Below are 20,648 nucleotides of genomic sequence, written 5' to 3'. Positions count from 1 at the left end.
CTGTTACAGATCTAAATAAATGGAGGTTCTTATAGGAATCTTCATGAGGATGGGTCTTTAGAAATAAAAATGATTCCTCTATGGCACCTTTACTTTTAAAGTGTAGGTGGGCCATTTATACTGGCCTTTCATCTACAGTGGCGTGCAAAAATATTCAATTTCTTTGAAAGTCATTATGATTTTCTACATATTTATCCATTCAGTACTTTTTAATGTGAGCTCTTATGCTGTAACAATGCATTTCCAAAGTACAAATAAATCCATTTTCTGTAGATATTTAACTGAAGAACACAAAATTCCAAAGTTTGTGTTTGCCTAAGCATTTTAACCTTTGTGCTTTGGGGGCTCCAGGTTTACACAAATGACGAATCACAAAGGTCACAGTCATTAGACAGACATAATTAAACATAATGAGCTACTACTTGTGAGTCCTTCATATCTCTCTCTGGATATAGAAAGCCCCCTTTGTAAAGGTCATCATCTTTATTGGACAATCACTGCAAAAACAAAGACAAAGAAGAATCCTGCTGACGTGAGAAACAAAGTCATTGAAGTACACAAGACAGGAAATGGCTACAAAAAGTATTGTAGTCTGAATGTCCTGTTAGGTACTGCTAGTTTCATCATCAGAAAGTGGAAGGTTCATCACAGTAACCCAGACTCTTACTAGAACAGGCTGTTCCGTGTGGAATATTAACCCGACCACAGACAGACACAGGGCCAAGCTCACACACTTTTCATTCTCTCTTTTTCTGCCATTTTTCGGCACACAGTGTACAAATCACCCACGAATAACTCAGTTCCCTTTTCTCTCTTCTCTCATTCCTGCTGCCTTCACTCCTCTCCCGCAAGCTCTGTCCTCCACCTCCAGTTCCCTGAATGGAGTGAGATGGACTCTTTAATACTGCACCCAGAAGTGCTCCAGTTGCTCTTTAATTAACTTCCTCTAGCATTCCCGGGTGTGGCAGAAATGCTGCATGGGCATCTGGAAGTACTCCAGGTGCACATGGATCCTCTTCTGGCAGCACTGCTGAGTGTTGTGGAAGTGAAGCATTCCAAGGCTCCAATGCTGTCCAGATGACTCCCGGAGGTGGCCGCGGGCTGTAAGCTATAAGCCAGTTGCCCCGATGCAGTCCAGGGGGTCCGCCCTCTCATGTTCCGGGGTAGGTATTGCTTGGTCCTTCCATAATAAAAGCATCCCGGCGAGTCAAGGGCCCCAGCTGTCTTCCACACCCTCAAAACTAAACTAAAATCAGAGCAAGATGTCGACTGGTGAGAGGCTTCTAAAAATCCAAGTGCAGTGTTTTTTGACTGAAAATGGAGTGAAGGTGCAAGGATCCGCCATTTCAAGAGCTCTCCATAAAAAAGTCCTCTACAGAAGGGTAGCAAGAAAAAAGCCTTAAGAAATCATGTATGGAATTTGCTACAAAGCACGAGAAAGACCACATTAACACGTGAGAGAAGCTTTTATGGTTAGATGAGACCAAAATAGAACATTTTGGCCAGATTTCAAAGATGTATGTGTGGCATAAAACTAATACTGCCCAGGCCTCAAGAAAGACCAGACCTACAGTGAAATATGATGGGGGCAGAATGGGGATGCTTTTCAGGTGCTGAGACTGGGAATCTTGTCAGAGCTGAAGGGACAATGGATGGACACAAATACTGCACAGTATTGCAGAAGAACTTTTTCTAGTCTGCAATGAACCTACTGTGGCTCAGGAGAAGATTCATCACATGACAGTGACTCTAAGCATAAGGACAAAGCAACACTGGAATGGCTCAAAAACAGAATGAATTAAAATGGCTAAGTCAAAGCCCTGATCTTAACCTTGTTGAGATTGTGTGGCACTATTTGAAACACCATCCCACCAACCTCGAGGGTATCTAGAAATTCTGCCAAGAAGAACGGGGAAGAATCCTTCCTAAACAATGTGCAAAACTGAGACATACAGTGGTGTGAAAAACTATTTGCCCCCTTCCTGATTTCTTATTCTTTTGCATGTTTGTCACACAAAATGTTTCTGATCATCAAACACATTTAACCATTAGTCAAATATAACACAAGTAAACACAAAATGCAGTTTTTAAATGATGGTTGTTTTTATTTAGGGAGAAAAAGAATCCAAACCTACATGGCCCTGTGTGAAAAAGTAATTGCCCCCTTGTTAAAAATCACCTAACTGTGGTGTATCACACCTGAGTTCAATTTCCGTAGCCACCCCCAGGCCTGATTACTGCCACACCTGTTTCAGTCAAGAAATCACTTAAATAGGAGCTGCCTGACACAGAGAAGTAGACCAAAAGCACCTCAAAAGCTAGACATCATGCCAAGATCCAAAGAAATTCAGGAACAAATGAGAACAGAAGTAATTGAGATCTATCAGTCTGGTAAAGGTTATAAAGCCATTTCAAAAGCTTTGGGACTCCAGCGAACCACAGTGAGAGCCATTATCCACAAATGGCAAAAACATGGAACAGTGGTGAACCTTCCCAGGAGTGGCCGGCCGACCAAAATTACCCCAAGAGCGCAGAGACGACTCATCCGAGAGGTCACAAAGACCCCAGGACAACGTCTAAAGAACTGCAGGCCTCACTTGCCTCAATTAAGGTCAGTGTTCACGACTCCACCATAAGAAAGAGACTGGGCAAAAATGGCCTGCATGGCAGATTTCCAAGACGCAAACCACTGTTAAGCAAAAGAACATTAGGGCTCATCTCAATTTTGCTAAGAAACATCTCAATGATTGCCAAGACTTTTGGGAAAATACCTTGTGGACTGATGAGACAAAACTTGAACTTTTTGGAAGGCAAATGTCCCGTTACATCTGGCGTAAAAGGAACACAGCATTTCAGAAAAAGAACATCATACCAACAGTAAAATATGGTGGTGGTAGTGTGATGGTCTGGGGTTGTTTTGCTGCTTCAGGACCTGGAAGGCTTGCTGTGATAGATGGAACCATGAATTCTACTGTCTACCAAAAATCCTGAAGGAGAATGTCCGCCATCTGTTTGTCAACTCAAGCTGAAGCGATCTTGGGTGCTGCAACAGGACAATGACCCAAAACACACCAGCAAATCCACCTCTGAATGGCTGAAGAAAAACAAAATGAAGACTTTGGAGTGGCCTAGTCAAAGTCCTGACCTGAATCCAATTGAGATGCTATGGCATGACCTTCAAAAGGCGCTTCATGCTAGAAACCCTCAAATAAAGCTGAGTTACAACAATTCTGCAAAGATGAGTGGGCCAAAATTCCTCCAGAGCGCTGAAAAAGACTCATTGCAAGTTATCGCAAACGCTTGATTGCAGTTATTGCTGCTAAGGGTGGCCCAACCAGTTATTAGGTTCAGGGGCAATTACTTTTTCACACAGGGCCATGTAGGTTTGGATTTTTTTTTTTCCCTAAATAATAAAAACCATCATTTAAAAACTGCATTTTGTGTTTACTTCTGTTATATTTGACTAATGGTTAAATGTGTTTGATGATCAGAAACATTTTGTGTGACAAACATGCAAAAGAATAAGAAATCAGGAAGGGGGCAAATAGTTTTTCACACCGCTGTAGTTACATAGCAGAAAGAATGAAGGCTGTTATTACAGCAAAAGAGTTCTTGATAAAGTAAGAATGTGTAGAGCTTGAATGCTTATGGAAACACAAACTTTGGAGTTGTTCTTTTTCAGTTAAATATCTACAAAAAATGGTTTATTTTGACTGTGGAAATGTATTGTTATAGCATGAGTTCACAATAAAATACTGAATGGATAAATATGTGTACAGATCTTTGGTCATGTTCCCTCAGATCTGTTAAATGAAGGTCATCCATTGGTACCATTACATGAGTGATGTCAGGTGAGAAATTCCCCAACAGTTACCAACTGGAAGGCAAAGAAAACTGTGACCAAACTTAAAATATATTTATTTAGAAATTATTGCATTCTGGGGAGAAGTCTAAAGAATAAAACCTGGCAAATAAAGCAAATATGTGATTCTTCATGTAGACATCTTGGCAGCTTTCTGTACAGGAATTAAATATAAACTCATAAACAATGGGCTTAGTAGCAGTATGAAGCAGCCTAAATCAGTGTCCCTTTGGATGGCAGCACATCCCAGTTGTCTTCAGTAGGCTCTTTTCAATGTTTGCCTCATAACTCTTTGTATAGTTTTGTATGAGTTATTGAATTATCTTCCCCTTTAAGGCAATCTGATTCTATTCCACTTTATTTGGATGTATTGTCCAATAATTATTGACGATACAGTAATGAACTTTTTGATTCTTATTTAGCCATTACTTTTTGGCGATCAATGCATTATAATTACTTGGATGTCAGAGGCTGTTGCTGAGTATTGATAAAAATAAAATTATACTCTTTTCAAGACAATGAAATTTTATTTGCAGGAGGAAGAGTGTCAGGAAAACACACTGACACACACACACACGTGCGCAGCCCCCATTTGACTTCAGACATTCATTGAATCTCGAAAAATGATCTGCACAGCACACAAGTGCCTCCTCTATTGTGCAGCCCTAATTTTTCTGTCTGTGTGGCATCCTGACAATACACATGGCATCTCACCATGTCAACATGCCCACAATGAATATTTATTTCTGCAGCTCTTTTACTACATAAATCTCTCTCTTTCCAGGTCTGTCTGTGGGGTTTCATTAATAATAAGCACCTCCGTTTTGCTCTTTTCCTGTTGTGGTATATTTTTCTTCTTGCTCTTTGCCTGAGTAGAGTTTGCATATTGTTCATGTACCCATGTGGCTCATTGTGATGCATTAACAAGACAAGCATGCATGAACCTTACACAGCTGCTTTCTTTATTATGATTAGCAGGAAAAAAAACAGTCCTCCAGTTTACACATGCATACCTGCCGAAGATTATATCTACTTCAAGCATTTTAGTACAGTATTCAGATATTTACATGAACAAGCGTCATAATAACATTCCATTAACTCTTTTAGGGTGGATGTCAACAGGAGGGGGCATGCCGACAAAAGTCGACATTCAGGTGTAAAGGGCGACAATCAGCTATTAATGGCGACATATCTCACCGTTACATCACAGGCATTCCCTCTCTGCTTAGAGGAATGTTAGACTCATTGACTTGGCATCTAATCCTTGCATGTGCATGAGTTATGAAATGTAAACAAAGGAAAGATGGCATCAACATCTCACAAGGGAGCGAAGCGAGTGCAGGAATGAAAATACTTAGCAGACAATGTTTTGCACATTATCGCTGAGTTGGATCTGATTTTTCAGAATCTGATTTTGTTGACGGTGATCAGGAGATTGAGCAAGAGAGTGAGGAACTGGCATCAGCTGATTGGACACCAGCCGATGCCGCCCCAGCTGATGGGCTGCCAGCTGTGCACCTCACGCAGCCGATGCATCTACGGCAAGGTTCGTGTGGGAGGAATACCCAGAGATTGATCTGTGGGAGCCAAACTGTCTACAGGACTTGTAGAGCACTGTCCCTTGACAAGTCAGATTGTGCTGGAGCTGCTTCAGGGCTATGAACATTTGGGTCATGTGGTGTACATTGGACAATTTTTATACATGCCTATAAATGTTCATGGAGTTACAGAGCAGGGGAATTGGAGCTTGTGGCACAGTGAGGGTGAACAGGAGACACAGGCCTTCACAGGCTGAAGATGAAAAGAGGTGACAATACAGTTTTCATGTAGGCGGAAAACTTGGTGGCAGTGGCATGGCATGGCACAATGTCAAAAGGGTGACTTGTCTCTCTACAGTACACACTAACAATATACAGTATGTGAGAAAGTGCAGCAACAGACAATTGAAAACGAAGCACCAGTGCATTTGGCTGCTTTGAGTGATACCAGACTTTGCAGGACTTTGCTGTGTAACATATATGTGATATGTATGTGAAATCATATAGTATGCAGGCTCATACAACATGCAAGAAAGTAACATTTGTCAAAAGTAAATATTGTCTGTTGATTTGATATGTTAAACAGATTGCTTTGTGTTCTTTTTTTAAAAAAAAAGTTAGTTTCAGCCCTGGGAAAAAAGGAACAAAAACAGTTTAGCCTTAAAAGAGTTAATTACACTGCAATACTTCCCTCTATAAGATACTGGATTGTAATTAATACTAGAATCCCTGAAGCCTACAAAAAGTCATAATCCTGGGTCAACTTAAATTCCTTTGCACCTCTCCCTTAGCATCTTTGTTTTGCAAATGTGTCGATCAGCACAAGCAGCAAGCAGCCTGCTTTCCCATTCCCACAATGGAGCTGAAGTCAGTCGCAAACATCTCCCAGGACAAGTCTCTTTATCGTGGTGTCAGGTGCCTGGAGTTGTATAGGGTAAATAATATATCGTTATCTGGAACATGTGCATTTTCAACTCTAAGTAACTGACACACAGGTAAACAGACTTGAGCTGAGAAAAATGTGTGCATCAGTGGAGTGGATGTGATAGTAGGCTGCTTGCTACTTACTGATACATTTCAAGACAAAAGACGCTGAAGGAGAGGTGCGAAGGGATTTAAGGTGGAACGGATTTACAAGTTTTTTCATAGGCTTTGGTAATTCTAGTCTTAAAGCTGAGATCTGGAAATGAAAAACCGATACATCTGCAACTCCAAACAAGGAGGTTAGGTTGCTTACCCACAATATTAGATGACCGCACAGAAATGTGGTGTTTAATACAGCTACCTAACACTTTGTGGCAGAACAGTATTTAACATCCCTGCTGCGCCACCTAACTATGAAGTGCTCAGGACCCCTGCTGATGTGCTTTTGTCAACTGCTACACGAATGCAATAGAAATGAAGACCACTCAACTGTTTTGAGGAGATGTGTGTCATTTTAAGGAGTTGGAAGTAGTCGCTGGTGACTTCAAAGAGTAGCCACGTAACAACACTGACAAATTACATTAGCCAGGAATGGGTCACCATCAGTATGAGCTGGCATTCTATCATGTAAAGGATCGGCTTTATAGCTAGAGGCAGGGGAGGCTATAAAAATAACAAGTCTGCAACATAGATAGATAGATAGATAGATAGATAGATAGATAGATAGATAGATAGATAGATAGATAGATAGATAGATAGATAGATAGATAGATAGATAGATAGTTTATTAATCCCAAGAGGAAATTCACACATACCAATTAATGTTGAAAATGGTCCTTTTAAAGATATGATAAAAAGAGCCATGTAAAGAGCGAAGAATCCATTCTGCAGCTGTACTACAATAGTATTAAAGATCTCTGGTGAACTTCCGATCTTGTTGAAACAATAATTCCCCCTTGAAGTTCCAATTACATGAAAGTCAGGGGTACCCCCATTAAAGTATAAGTTTGTTTCATGAAATCTACAAAACAGGTTTTCCAGTACTGAAAGTTTGAGTTTGGTACGGATACCAACTTATAGATCTCAGTGCTGGTACCAAAATGGTACTGAAACAAATAACTGATATCTTCAGAATCCTGCACTATGCATTGCTTCCCACTTGAAGTCTCGATCATGCCGAAAAGGGGGTCCTCTGTGATGACTAGATCTTGTTGTAGCAATAATAATTGCCGCATGAAGTGTCAATTGCCGTCAAAGTCATGGAGTCCCGGTCGAGTAGAAGCATACGTTTTTCCACAACTGCAATAACTATGGTCAAGGGTAAGGGAATTAAGAGAAAAGCTGACTTCTGGTACTGAAAATCTTGAAATGCTGGTACTGTACCATTTTACAATTTAGGTTTTTGGGTACTGATATACCATGCAACCCTACTTCCATGATGGATTCTTTCTTTAGGTATATAATGAAATAATCGGAAAAGGAAATGAAAGGTCCCTTTTATGGCTGGTACATGCCTTGTACTTAATTCTTTCACATCAGTTCTGGTTGTCTGCAATCCATAATGATAAAAGAAGGGTCAGGCAATTGATTCATGAATGAGAATAGTTCACTACAGGCATTGTCACACATGTCTGTCTGTGGATCTCCCTGCTCACCCATCTTTGGTATGCAGTCTCACCCCAGGATTAGAGGGGGGCGCTGTCGCTAATGGTATTATCTCTTTCTCTTCGAGCAGCCAGGAGAAAACACCCAGTGAGGGCCATTGACCCACCTCTTCTGGTCAGGGGAGCATAAAAACGAGATGCCCACGGAAGGTGGCATCTCATTTTGGACTCCCACTGCTGACAGAAGGAGCACCCAACCAGGCCTGATTCCTTGCCATTCAAATTTCTGTTTCATTATTGTGCCATCATGCTCCAATTTTGTTTATTACAGAAATTAATGGAGTGACCCAGTTGGTGCCCTAGTATTTCTTTAGTCCAATTGTCGTACCTCACACGATCACAGGCTTCCAGAAACAGAAGCTGATGAATTAAACAATCAATCTTTAGAGCAGCCTTCACAGACTACTCCATCACATGGCGCCTCATAAAGCCCATTAAAATGAACAAGATGAAATACAAAATTGCCCAATATATAACATTACCAAAATACAAATTTAAAATAGTAAAGATGAACTACTGGGAAAGAGCCACCTGAGACTGAACTTATTGCGGAAGGGAAATGGAGAAAGCAGCACCGCTTCACAACTCACTGATCGCTCTCATTTTCCAGTAATGATGTCTGCTGTCTGTGTACAATTTAATTTAGTCAAGCAGTCTGTTTAGAGTTTGGAGTTTGGTTTGGATTGTGGAAATGTTACATCAACTAGTTTCTATAATAAGAGTTTCAAGTCGGGTCCCAGAAGGTTTAGGAGTAATTTATCAGTGGATGAGGGGAAGTGAAATCTTTGGAAAACAAAACTTTTCTTTAAAAATGAAATAATGAGGTTAGCTCTTTTTTTTTTTTAGATGTGCTTTGTTAAAATTATTTCCCAGGGTGATCATAATATATATATATATATATATATATAGAGAGAGAGAGAGAGAGTGAAAGAGAGAGAGAGAGAGAGAGAGAGAAATTCTGCATAGTAACAGGGATGCAAGGACAGTCTGTTCAGTATAAAAATGTAGTCAGGTAGACATCCACCTTTTTTATAGTGTAACTTACACAAATGTTGGTGTTGTCCGAGCAAGTTTTATTCTATGAAAATATTATCACTCTGGTGTATAGAGAATCTTGTTCCTCACATGTAATACATACAGTATATGTCCCAATATACTAAACTACACTCCACATTTGATCCTAGTTAAATTTAAAAAATGTCCCAATCTATTGTTTTCACGACATAAGTAGGACCCTACACCGTAGGTGATTAATGACATGGAATCGAGTGTAATTTTTATACTCTGCAGAACCACAAACAGTCAGTTGAAGAGTTGGAGTCCCGAGGGTTGCCCTGATTCATGTCCTGAATGTCAACAGGGCAAAGGGAATAATATGCAAACAATAAATGGCAAGGTGCAAATGCAGGATGGATTGTTATAAATGACTTTACAAAAGGCTTTAATAAACACCAACTCAAATCCTGATTGTTTTCTCTCTCTTTCTCGCTTGCTTCTCCATTCCTCCTTGGTAAGCTTTGCCCATCCTCTATTCCTGATTCCAACTCGCCTGGATGAGGTTGAGTGGCTCCTTTTATCTCAAACCTGGGAGCACTTTTGGTGCCAGGGCATAGGCCGTTTGACGCACTCTGAAGCTTGTGATGGAAACCAGGGAGCCGGCTAACCCCAGAAACCCTAACACAAACACACACAGAGTCCTGGGTTCAAATAATGGATGGTTTATTCAGCAAATCCTCCACAAGTAGCAAAAGCACAAGTGCTCTCTCTCTCTACAAATCACAATTTCTCTCTACACAATACTTTTACCAACACAACACCCTCCTCCATTTGAGTCTTGCCTTCCTTCCTCCCAGCTCTGACTCACCTGGGTAAGGGAGTGTGGTCGCTTTAATTAGGGACCCTAGTGCCAGGACCACTGCCCAATGGAAGCAGTTCCAGGTCATGTGAAAGTCCATTACAGCAGGGAGCTTCTCTCCCTGCAGTGCCCTCTTGTGGCACCCAGTGACCCGAGCACTACATTTCCTGGCATGCCCTGCTGGCTTCCCACTGGGCACTGATATCTGGGGCTGCTGCCATTTAGTATGGTGGAGGTGTAAAAAACACCCAGCGACATCTTTCCTTTCCAGTGGGCTGTCCGTCCATCTCTTATGGTCCTTCCTTCCAGGTTTGACCCCCTTCTCCTCCCTGGCTGGGATAACTATCTGCCTCTTAGGAGCCTCCCATCCGGATAAGGAACCAACCCCTTTTGTGGTTGGGATGCCCATCTAGCCCATGTGGAATCTACAAGCTGGACTGTGAATGAACACAGATTTCCAGTTGGAACTTTGTTAAAATAACGTTGGGAATGTGATAAGTGGTGATGTGCCACTAGAAAATGAGCTGGGAGAAAAAAATGTGAGTCAGAGTAACAAAACTAAAGTCGACAACTGAGAGATCACAAAATACCTGTGACCCAAACTCAAACTTGAAGATAAAACAGAATGGGTTTCGAGAAGCATGTGCTTAAGGATGAACATGAACAAGCTGTGTTTTATTCTTTCAGCAACCTGCAATTTGAGGGCGGAGTGGTGGCTCTGAGTCTAAGGATCTGCGCCGGTATCCCAAAGATTGCAGGTTCCACTCCCAAAAGAGATTCTACTCTGCTGGGCCCTTGAGCAAGGCCCTTAACCTTCAATTGCTCCAGGGGCACTGTACAATAGCTGGCCCTGCACTCTGACCCCAAGGGGCATGCTAAAACTAACAAATTCCTAAAAGAGAAATTGTATAAGGCGAAATGAAGAACAAAAAAAAAAAAAACTTCAGATGAGGAAGAGACTCCAGAGATCAGCTTTTATAACCTCTGACCCCTGATCTCACTCCATTTGTGACTACTGATGTTGGCAATAGCAACTGCATAGCAAACTGTTACCCTTGGCTTTTTCAGCAAGATGTTTTGAGCAGTAACCCAGAGAAAGGCAAAGTCAAATGTAAAAAAAAATAGTCGAAAACCAAGAAGTTAGCTGCATTGTTGCCAAGGCCAAATTGACAGGGAAAATCAAAGTCAAAAACCACAGGAGAAAAAGTAAATAGAAATGAAGTCACAGAACGGGTTGTTTTGAAAATATAAACTCGGATAAGGAAGCAATTCCAAATACGACCTTTTAACCCATTACGCTGTTAACTGAAGGACATGACCTTTCACACTAGAATCCCTGAAGCCTACGAAAAAAGTCGTAATGCCAGGCCACCTTAAATTCCTTTGCACCTCTCCATTAGCATCTTTTGCTTTGCAAATGTGTCGATCAGCACAAGCAGCAAGCAGCCAGCTATTCTATCTCCCCACCGTGTTTTGATTTACAACCCTGTAGAAGTAGCCAAAATTTACACTGGGTGTTACAGATTCAAATCAAATGTATGTTTTTATTATATTACAGTAATAATAATAGCAGCTCACTACTCAAAATGAGGAGCACCCGAACTCAAACCCGCAAAGTTTTTGTTATAAGTCAGCAGTTCTTACCTCTGCACCATCAAAGAAGACATATCAACTTCTGTTGGTTGCCATTTCAGATTGAGTTTGTAACTCATTGACAGCAACATATAAACTGAATGATTTTTTTTCTTTGTTTATATTCTTGAAAAAAAGCACACATATTTATTTGGTATTTGGATTAAGTCTTCACACATCATACACTTCATGTCATTTTTAGCATATAACAGAACATGTTTCTGTTTTAGTTATGTGTTCAGCATTTCTTGCCTTGCATTTCCTGTCATCCTATATTTACATAAATCATTGTAGACACAGAACACGCATGAAATGTATGTATTCCAATAACGGTATATTATTTACCGCACTGTATGAAACTCCAGGCACCTTACACTACAATAAAGAGACTTGAGCTGGGAGAACTTCAGCTCCATCATTATGCTTGCTGCCTGCACTGATCAACATATTTACAAAACAAAAGATGTGTGAGAAAGGTGTGAAGGAATTTAAGGTGGCCTGGGATTACAACTTGTGATTCTAGTGTTAAGGACACACCACTAACACCACAAGAGGTTGCCCTAACGACAGAAAATCAACATGGCAGTTATTGTGAATAACCAAGAATCACAGTGAAAATGGCTCAAAATAAATAGCAAAAACATAAGTAAGCTTCAATTATATATATATATATATATATATATATATATATTTTATTGTGGAGCCAACCCGGACACAGACAGGCGGACAAATGATATGGTCTCACAGACCCAGTCCAAAGTGCACAAACCCCAATATTCACACAGTCCTGGCCACAAATGCCTTCTTCGGGCCGCCTCCACACCTCTTCTGCCTTGTCCTCCTTCCACCCGACTCTAGCCCTGAATGAATAGAGACGGCCCCTTTTAAACAGTCCCCGGATGAGCCCCAGGTGTTCCCGGCATTCCTCCTCTGGCCACGCCCCAACGTGGCGGAAGTGCCAGCTGTCCTCCCGGCAGCTCTCCAGGTGCCGTCCTAAATTTTCCCCCCAGCACTTCCTGGTGTGGTGGAAGTGCTGGGGTAACAGGTCCCCAAGGCAAAGAGAACAGCAGAGAAGTTGGGATTAGTATGGATTGTGGAACCATGAAAGAAATGATAATTCAATGCATACATAGTTTATCAGGATTGCAATAAAATGTAGCTATGATAAAGGCATGTTAAAAAAATGGGTTTTTAGCAATTTTTTAAAGTGCTCCACCATATTAGCCTGGCAAATTTTTATCGGTAAACTCATATTCCGGATTTTAGGTGCATAACAGCAGAAGGCTGCCTCACCACTTCTTTTGAGTTTAGCTCTTGGAATTATAAGCAGACCCTCATTTGAAGATCTAAGGTTACGATTTGGAATGCAAGGTGGCAGGCATTCCAAAATATAAGATGGAGCGATTTTATTGAAGGCTCTGTAAACCATAAGCAGTATTTTAATGTCAATTCTAAATGGCAAAGGTAACCAGTGTAGTGACATCAAAACTGGTGTGATGGCCTCAGATTTTCTCTTTCTAGTTAAGATTCTCACAGCTGCATTCTGCGCTAGTTACATTCGATTGATGTCTTTTTTGGGTGGTCCTAAGAGCAGTATGTTAACCAGCAATCTAGCACACTGCTCTTACAATACACAGCTATTCTATTATATTACGTTTGCACACTGTGCAGATCTTTTTTTATAATTATAATGCTTATTTGGATCTATACCTTTTTATATACTGTATATTGTATCACTTTAGTTCTACTCGTATAGGCTTCTTTTCACAATGTCTTTTTAATTCCTTAATTTAATTTAGTTTAGTTTAATTTAATCTATTTATTAAATTCACAGTCTCATGGCCGATTCAAAGCACTATTCACTACATGCTGTACTGGTATAACCGTGTATGTGACAAATAAAGAACCTCGAATCTTCTTACCTCCATTTTTGGAAGGTCAAAGGAGTAGACAAACAGTAAGGGGACATGACGACACTGAAGACAACCACAATGTCACACTGTTCCAAAGTGACCCCAGGGATCGACCATATATATTCAATTAGCCCTGATGTTACTCAGTTCATGACCCCCAACAGCAACTGCAAGGTAACTGATACACAAAACTACACAAAATGGCAGTTCCTGTGATAAAACAAAACAGCATCCCAGAAAAATGAAAATAAGTCATGATCACCCATGTCCCACAGATGTTCAAGTTAGCTTTGCTGGACTTGAGCTTGAAGTGGCCCCGGATGACTGAGTGCTGAACACAGGAAATTACTTTGGGAGGTTATCCAGATCATCAGAATTTTCAAAGGCATCAATAAAGTTGATCCAGCACTATTCTTTAATTTAATTAGTGAGTCATCTCTTTGGAGACATTAAGGAGAGAAGCACTGAAATGTGAAATGAGCAGGAACATTTTAATATAAACAGACATTGAAATGTGAAGGAAACTAAGTTATGTACTTGAATTGAAAACATTTTGCCACCTTTAGAAGGTACCTGCATTGGAATGTTCAGAAAATTGAGATATCACTTAACCAGATTATTTTTAGGAATTTCTTATATCATTTTTAAATTCTTATTCTGTAAAATAATCACGGAAAGGCTGTCTCTGGTGTTCTAGCAATGTGTTGTACATAGGTAAGTGTGTTTGGGAAAAGGACATTTCACAATTCCTCAACATTTTTCACTTATCCAGATTTTTTACAAACAAATTTTAAACACCAAAAGTATTAGAATGGTTCCCAACAAATTGCTAACTTTGCAGTAAAGACATTTTATCTTTTGTGATTACCAGATTTCTGTTATTAGATTTAGCCACAAGTACTCAGATAGATAGACAGATAGATAGATAGTGTAGCACTAGAGGTCTGTGTCACTCCTCTAACCCAACAGACTGACAACACGAGTTCAAAGCACCAAGAAGTTGTTTAATTCTTTTCTTCTTCTTGTACAGTGCTCCTCAAGTACCACAGCCACAGTATACAATCAAATAAACACAATAATATTCACAATTCTCTCTTTCTATCTCCTCCACACCTTCCAGCGAGCTTCATCCACCTCCACCCAACTCTGGCTTCTTTGCTAGGTTCACAGCAGTCCTTTATATAGTCCTTGGCCCAGAAGTGCTTCTGCTCTTCTGTCCATGTGGCCTGCCAGCACTTCTGAGTCAGGCAAAGAATTCATGTTTTTAATCAGCCCATAAATACTTCGGGGCTTCCGTCCTTGTAATCTATTAATATGTCTCGGTTAGGTGATAATTTATTTTCCAATGATCTTCTCACAGCATCCCCTGGCAGCACCCACAGTGCCTAGCAGGGCTATGTCTCTGAACTATATGTCCCATAATGCCCTGCGGGAATCCGGGGCACCACTACAGTCCAGGGGAGCTGCCATCTAGCATTTTAGGGGAGGCAGTGTCCAAAAATAGCTGCCTTCCCCCATCCTTCCATCTCAGGGTCGTCCTGGCTGGGTTGAGCTCCCAATCTTCTCTTACACAATTCCCTTGGCAAATTTTAATTTGCACATAAATAGGTCCCTACCCCAATACAACCCTAAACTTCAAGTCAATATACTTGTAGCCCTAATCTTAAAAAATATCTTGGAGCCCAAAGCTTGTAGCAGACTAAAAAACCCAGCTGAGAGTCTCACCACCTTTGATGGTAATTTATTTATTTTTTCAGTGGATATCACAGGAACACACCCAGCCTTGGCCAGACTCACAGACACTTCCTCACAGAGACATACAAGTAATGGTAATAAAACAGAAATTGAAGAATGTGATGAACAATAATAAACAAAATATAACTATAACTATACAAACTAAAATGATCTTACCCAAGTTTTCTTTACTGTGATTTATAATAAACACAAATTCAACAATAACAAACAACAAAAACCACACACGATGAAGTTCATGAAAAATGGCAACTGATGTAATGAAATGATGGAGATAGATAGTCCAGAGACCAGCTCGCTGTATGTGAATGCAAAGATCAGTCCTATCTGTATTTCCTGATGAAGACGTGTGATGGGATCAGGAGAGCTCCTTTCTTCGCAGGTCGACAACAAATCCTAATACAGTCCTCATGCAGCAGGAAGACACCAGACAGTCCGTACACAGAAACAGGAGACGATCCAGGACAAAACCAGAATCCACAGGCGTTGAATGGGAAGGCAGACAGACAGGTAACTCTGAAACGACACGAAACAACAAAAAACTCTTCTCTACTGTATAACTGGCCTCCTTTTAAATCTTGCATTGGACTCCTTGTCCCCAGCAGCCCCTGCACCCTCAGCAGATGACCAATCAAAGCCACTGCTGGAACTGCTGGGAGTTGAAGTTTTCACTCCCCAGTAATGCAGCTATAAGCTTAAACAAATGCTAGGGGCTGACATGCATATAAATATGTCCTTTCCCCATTACAACCCTAAACTTAGTTAGTATACTTTTTAGCCCTAATCTTAAATATTATCCTGGGGCCTTAGCTTAAATATAGGCTAGCGGCTCTTATACTAACCCTAGATTAGTTCCTTTGCGAAAATGAATACCTTGTTGAATACTTTGATTAACATATATTTTTATTGTCTAAATTTAATGCTCATTTTAATTTCTTGGGATGGATGCCCCTTTAAATTGTATTATATAAATAGTATTTTTTATTGTATATTTTATTTGCAATTTTATTACTACCAGTAGGTTTTAAGTATTTGTGCACTGCATTTTTTAAGTTATTGTGTATATTTTTAAAAAAAACTAGTACAGCATTTTAGGATTAAATTATTTTAGAGCACCGTAAAAGAATTTATCTTTTAGTGTAATTTTATTCTTGGTCCAGCAGACCCCGGTGACCCTGTAGTTAGGATATAGCGGTTTGGATAATGGATGGATGGATGGATGGTGGAAGATATTTTAAATTTAAATATTTAAACAAGTGTGCCATTTCCAGCTCCTTGGAACAATAATTCTCTCTTACCTAAACTGAATTTGCTAACAGAGAGACCCCAGAAAGACTGTGTCAAAAACACCGCCTCCAGCACCATCACACTGCGTACTATATACTCGCTGATAAGTTCTCCCGCGGATAAGACTTGAATTTACAGTGTCACAGATGTACAGGGACACTGCCTGGCCGGGACGCCTGGACAGTCCCTAACTAGGACAATACTTCTCCTCGGCCACGAGAGGGCAGCTACAAAGACGGAGCTGGGATGCCCGTGAGAAGACATGGCCACCGCCAGGGGGCGCCCGGACAGTTGGAGAATCCTGGATGGCAGCACTTCCGCCACACCAGGAAGTGCTGCCAGAAATAATTCCAAGAAGGACCGGAGTGCTTGCAGGTGCTTTCCTGACACTTCCACCACACCAGGAAGTGACGTCAAGGGGAGCACCTGGGGCTCATCCGGGTCATGATTAAAGGGGCCGCCTCCTTCCAGACATTGAGCCAGAGTTGGGAGGAAGGAGACGAAGCTTGTGAGGAGGAGGAAGGAGGTCAAAGAGAGTTGGTGAGAGAAGGCATTGTGGTGCTCAAGGATAAAATAAAGGAGTGTGTTTTGGACATCCTGGTGTCAGTCTGTCTGTGTTTGGGGGTACAGTTTCCACAACAGTATAATTTCTGGTATTTGATAATTTCGGTCATGTAAGGCTGTAGTACTAGGTTGTTGTACCATGTTAGCCATTATGAATGTAGAGAAAAGCCAAGCAAAATGACACCTTTTATTGGCTAACTAAAAAGATTACAATATGCAAGCTTTCGAGGCAACTCAGGCCCCTTCTTCAGGTCATGTAAGTCAAAAAGCAGAAAACTCATACTATTGGTCCAAGACATTATGATAAGCTTACACCCACCTGAGAGAGTAACCATGGAGTACACTGTCTATTATTTTTATGTGGGTGCTGCAATGCGCTGTATCAACGTGTGCTCCTAACCTCTCTCTCTATCTATTCTACCTATGTGACCACACGGTAATACCTGAACAATTCCGAAGCAATGTTTGCACTGATTTGTGTTTTTTGTAACTCACACCCTCATATACCTTTATCATATGAGCATCCCTTATCTACAACGGAGCGTTCGATCAGAAGAAATTATGAAGCTGTTTTTAAATTAGAAAATAAATTAAATTTAAATAAATCGCTGAAGTAGCGAAAAAATTGGTAACTGCGCTGCTGCAACAAAATTTGATGTGTCTGAGAAACTGATGTGAGATTGGACATCATGAAACTGAAGCCAGGAAGCCCTTCTTTACTCAAAGAGTTGTGGGACTCTGGAACAAACTATCACACTGACCTCCCAGCCAATTATTGTCCCTCGATTTAACCCTTTCGGGACACCAGAGTGCCCAGTTTCAGACTGGCATCTTCGGCTAACTTCCTAGCTTGCTTTCTTCTTGTGCTCCCAAAAGGGCTGGAGTACCATCCAGGTTATAAACCTCACCCCATTCCAGCTGGGACACCAATCCATGGGTGGCATCTTTTGCAGTAGTTAAGAGACTAAAAGGGAAAATAAGGTCACCATTATGCATCATCATGACTGAATACAAAAGCCCTGTGTCTTGTGTTCTGAAATGCACTGCCTGCAGACAATGTAATTACCAAAATTTTCCATTTTTTTAGTTTAGTCTCCCATTATGTTGAGTTATTATTATTATTATTACAATTGCTATTTTTTCTCTTGTCTCTGAAATGTTTTTGCTCCCTGGCAGCTTTTATTACACACATGTAAGGATGCACCTCTGAATCGAGCCATTATTGTAATGAATGAATTTAATTATATTTTTAATAAAGTTTGATAAAGAAGTGATTTCATTTTTTACTATTTGAAAAAATACACAAAAAAGCAATATTTACAGTACTGCAGGTTGCATTACCAGTGAGCCAGCCACATTACAGGCAAATATTTACTTCTTTAAATCTGTACTGGTGTTGTCTCAGAACAAAATAAAACTATTAATGATAAAAGCATTGTTTAAGTGGCTTCTCTGTATCTCTAGGGATTGATCTGAACCTGTGGCGCAAACTTTCTGGAGCTGCAGCTTTTTTCCATGGTAGAAAAAAAAAATAGAAAAAGAAAATCCTCAAGAGGTTTGTGTGCTGTACAAAAGGTAACCATGTGATTTCTTTCTAAATAAAATCTTTATTGACCTCTTGTTGTTTTGGCACATATTGCTCACTTTCTTCAAAATGGACTCCTGCCTCTGAAAACAAAATGCACAAAAATATCTTACTGCTACAGGAAACAATGTGCACAGAATAGAAGTGAAAGAAAATAGAGTGCAACAGCTGTATTGTGTGGTATTTTATTTTATTAAGTAAGAATTCTACCTTCTTTTCAGAAATGAAATAAAATTCAGAGTGTAAACTTTTGTTTATATTTTTCTTACACTTGTCAGTTTTTTGGACGTGCTGTTTTGGGATTTCGGGAACTCAGAGCCTAATCCAGCAGCACCAGGCCCTGTGTTTTTGAACCCCTGCACAGATTAAACCATGGGCATCTTGTAGTTCATGACCAACCAGAAACCAGTAGTGAGGGAGGGACACAGAGAAGAATTAAAGGGCAAAAAATATGGCTGTCGTTGGATTGTGTCATGCATGTGCGTCTGTGGATCACCCTCCGGTCTTGTCTCAAACAGGTAATACCACCCCAGACCAAGAGGGGGCACTCACACTAACATTCTCCTCTTTTTTTCCCTCTGTGGAGGCAAGAAAACACACAAAAGAAGGCAAATGACTCCGCCCCTTCTGGTCTTCCACCTTTAAAATCTACCACTGCCAGTTTTGACATGACTGAGTAGAATGATGTAGTTCCGAGTATCTTAAGAACCATTTGACAGAAAGAATTGGCTTATTTGTTACAATTACTTCTTACAGAGGTGTGCATAGTAACCCTATTTGTTTCATTTGTGGAGATATAATTAAATGGGGATGACTGGGTTGGTGCCCCAGCACTTCTTCTGAGACCTGCAGTACTTTATTTTGACCACAACTGCAATAAAAAAAATCAGTGTCATGCAATATATCTGTCATGATTAGGTTTCAAGTAAATTTATTTGATATTTTCTATGTCCTCAATGCTATTTTTTAGGTGTTCCTATTGTTGTTGTTGGAACCACTTCTCACATTGGCATAGGTGTGGCTTCTAGGTTCATAACCCATAGATAATCAGTGCAACAGGATACAAGGTCAACCGGGTATTCCTTTTGTTATGCAACCTATGGATCCTTCTTCTTCTTCCTCATCACCTTTTCCAATTTCTTTGTAGGGTTAAGGTGCTTGATCAACCTTCTCCAAAACAGCTCAGTCCTTCACCTCCTCATCAGTTACTTTATCCATCCACCTCTGCTTTGGGCTTCTTCACTTTCTCTTCCCCTGGCCTTCCATTCCCATCACTCTTTTGTCCACATCTTCATTGTCTCTCCTCATCACATGTCCGTACCAATTCAACCTCCTTTCCTGTACTTTCTTAGATATCTCTTCCAGTTTTATTGTGCCTCTGTTGTGGGGTGGAAAATCTGTGAATTTTAGTCTTATTTTATTATTTTGTTCAAGACAAAACAGATAAATATACATACAGGTGACTTGCATGGATGGTTAACATCAAAGACAATCTGTTTTCCTGAATTTTACTAGTAATCAAAGCACAGTGACATCTATTGCGCCAGGACTAAATTGGTTTACAGCTTGGGAAAGGAGGACATGCTATGGTTCAAGCTGTATGCGATTATTTTACAACCTGTGAACAGAAAGAAATGTCATGAGACTGGAAATTACAGCTTGAGACAGGAGACTGTTAAAACATTAGAAACTTTATTGCTTGAAAAAACGGACGTATTCAAAAAGATGAAAGAGTTTGAGCAAATTCATTCATCATATTGACAGCCAGCCAATCAGGTGCATGTAGCAATTACATCTTGCAAAACTCCTGTAGCATTTAAATATAAATATGAATAAACAAAGAGAACAGAGCAACAGAATTAGGGGGTGCCAGCCACATGCAACTGTTTTCATCAGTCAGTCAGCAAAGCATCTCATGAACAACTTCAAGTGCTAGATCAAAGCTGCCCTGGGACATTCATCCTTGACATCTTTACATTTTTAGTAAACTTTTTCTAAAGATTATATATATCCAGACTTACTAATCAATCTTATTTTCTGTTACTTTGTTCTATTTGGTATTATTATTCATG

The sequence above is a fragment of the Polypterus senegalus genome, chromosome 11, assembly GCF_016835505.1.
Source record: "Polypterus senegalus isolate Bchr_013 chromosome 11, ASM1683550v1, whole genome shotgun sequence".
Taxonomy (NCBI): domain Eukaryota; kingdom Metazoa; phylum Chordata; class Cladistia; order Polypteriformes; family Polypteridae; genus Polypterus; species Polypterus senegalus.
The sequence above is the reverse complement of the archived record's forward strand: the minus strand, read 5'-3'. Positions refer to the sequence as shown.